Source organism: Gavialis gangeticus, unplaced genomic scaffold (assembly GCF_001723915.1).
Source record: "Gavialis gangeticus isolate Ggan-Ray unplaced genomic scaffold, GavGan_comp1, whole genome shotgun sequence".
Taxonomy (NCBI): domain Eukaryota; kingdom Metazoa; phylum Chordata; order Crocodylia; family Gavialidae; genus Gavialis; species Gavialis gangeticus.
Genome location: NW_017728996.1, coordinates 7,627,027 through 7,630,122, shown reverse-complemented (window position 1 = coordinate 7,630,122; position 3,096 = coordinate 7,627,027).

The following is a 3,096-nucleotide window of genomic DNA, read 5'->3' as shown; positions in this document are numbered from 1 at the left end:
AGCACTTACAGGAGCACACAAAGTCCAACAAGGACCTACAGGCCCCAAGAGCGCAGCATCTTAATGGATGGCCGAGCAGGCAAAAAGCAAGTCAAACCTGAACCCAAGCAGAGACCAAATCCGAATTCAGGATGATTTGCTTATGATTGGGCTGAAAATAATCATTGCAAGCAGTGGGAGGACTAACATATTCACATTGCTTCACTCGCCTTCATACAAAGGTTGAAAGCACGAGGTCGACAAAGCATGTATTGGCCTAAAATGAATGCCCACCTTGAGCAATGGATTGTGAATTGTGCACCTTGTCAAGAGCTCCAACCCAGTGCTCAGAAAGAGCCTAGGATCTCACATGAGATCCCAAACCTACCTTGGCTAAAACTGGCAGCGGACATTTTTGACCTATGGGGACAGCCGTATTTGATCCTAGTCGACTATTACTCCAAGTGCCCTGAAGTTTTGCACCTGGCAGACAAAACAGCCGTCATTGTAGTAGCCAAAATGAAGTCTGCGTTTACTCACCATGACATACCTAAAGAAACGGTCTGCGATCACGTGCCATTTGCAAGTCACACGATGAAAGGATTTGCGACCGACTGGGGCAGAACCATCACCCATTCTAGTCCGGGTTACTCACAATCCAATGGCCAGGCTGAACGCACAGTTCAGACCATCAAATCAATGCTTAAGAAGACTTTGCAGGATGGCTCCAGTCTACATCTGGCTTGACTCAATCTGAGGAAAATGCCCATTACCGGTCTTGAGCATGCACCCGCGCAGCTTCCAATGGGGAGACTTTTGCACAGTCTCCTGCCTGCTACGGCGGCGCCAACTCCTACATGCCCATTGATCACCTCCCACAAGTTGCAGAAACTTCAAAGGTGCCAAAAGGAGCGCTACGCTCGCACGGCTGCATCCCTGCCACCCCTACACCCCGGGGAGAAAGTAAGGCTGCAAACAAGTACAGGTTGGACACCAGCGTCCGTCACGGCAAAAAAGGGATGAACTGCGCTCCTATGCAGTAACAACCCCCAGTGATAACGTCTACAGGAGGAGCAGAAGACACTTAAGAAAGGATTACTTGTCAGCACTTGCAGGACATGTTGATGAACCTCAAGAGACAGCAGCAGAGCAAGCTTCAGAAGACAAACCAGACCTCCATGAGCAAGAGTTTCATCACATTGCAGAGAAACCACCAGTACCCACCGAGGACCCTGATGACACCACGCAAGCTAAGAGTGGCCGTGTGGTGAGATTGCCTGTGAAGTACAGGGATATATAATAGGATAGCGGTAAAGGCCAGACCCCACTGGTGAGCCAAGTGTGAGCAACCTCTGGCTCCGCGATCCTGAAACCTCCTGTGTTAAAGTAGCGCCTGATGAACACCCACCTAGTTAAGAGGGAGCTCCCAGAGTAAGGGAGGGGGTGTGGTATATGGAGGGTACCTTTAAGGGGCCAGCAGTGGGATGACCCAGTCTCTCCCCCCGATGCCCTGTGGGTTTGTGGGGGTGGGTAGTTGTAGTTCTCCCTGTACACCGAGGATGTGAGTTGATGAATCCTGTTCCTAATAAAGATAAAGCTGTTTACGACCCCCCCAGTCTCTGCTGAATGGCGAGTTGAGGACAGGACCCTAAAGGCACGGCGGTCCGAGCGAGTGCCCCGTCCCTGAACCCAGTGGCATACAGCAAACATTATAGGGGGCTCCTATAAAACAGGGTGGAAAGGTACCACCAGAGCCATGCAGATGCCCCACTCCACATCCTGCTCTCCAGAGTGAACAAGCTACTCGCACTGCCAGCAGGTTAGAGGTCATTTCTACCCAGGAGAACTTTTACAATCTCTTCTCCGATGCCCGATGAAGGGTGTTTGTGCCCGAAAGCTTGCAGTTAAAGAACTTTTTTTGCAAAAAAATCGTGTTGGTCTAATGAAAGATATCATCTCTACTACGAGCCCCGATTGCCAGCAGGTTAGACACATCTGCAGGGCCAGGAAGGGATCAGCAGAGACAGGGCTGGACTCAACACTGCAGGTCTGCAACAGGGATCCTTTCAAACATGCAAGCAGGGGTTGTCCTACCAGCATTACCCTGGGGGCTACCCACTAGTCCGGGCGTCCTCCTTCACCTAAAGGGCTGTTTGCTCCAAAATCTCAATTCCTACAGAAAAGGAGAGGTGGCCCTGTTTGCCCAAGGCAAAGTGCAAGCCCACACTGGAGAAGACGTTGCAGCAGCCTGGAGCCCTCCTGCAGGGACCCCATTAGCGAGCTGCGAGTTAGAGGTGGTGTTTTTGGCAACTAGTTCAGACAAAAAAAAAGAACAGCATGGAAAACTCAAGCTAGTCACCTGTCCCTGCCCAACGCTGCTCTGTTTTCTGCTGCCAAGGAGGCCAGGCCCGAGAACGTGCAGTTATTACACGGGTCCGCCAGGTGGCAGAAGGAAATAAGTCCATGCACGCACCCCTTTCTCATGGTACCCAGGCTGTGTCTATACACTACGGAGGGAAGAAAAACCCTTTGTCCCCTTTATTGTTCCCAAGAAACACGTGTGCAGCTGTCCCCAGTGCAGCTGTCCCTGGGAAGGGCAGTACAGGACTGCAGGTACCTCAGGATCCTAACACTCGATTGAAACTCCACATCCTCTAGATCACACAAATCCGTAGGCGGCCCAGGTCCAGAGATGAATACTCATAAGCAGGGATCTGGGGTTTTCTGTTGCCCATGGGAAAGCAGAGAAAACAGTGGATTTTAGCTTTTACCAGAGGCAAATGTGGATTTCTCATTTTACTAGAGAAACGCATGGATTTTGCAGTTTTGCAACAAGCTCTCTGCAGGCCAGCAGAGCTCCAGCCTGCGAGGGGCTGGGGGGAGCAGGAGGGCGGTGGGGCAGGGGCACCATGCACATGTGTATGCACATGGCCCCAGGCAGCCTGGACAGCAGCTCTCAAAAGTAAGTGTGTGTGCATTGGGGGGGGAATTGAAGCCCCCTTACAGAGGGGAGGGAGTTGGGCAGGGCTGGGGCTTGGGACCTGGGGCTGATGCATGGCCACAGGGCCCCAACAGGGACTGGGACTAGGACAGGGCTGCAGGTGGCTTGTTGGGGGG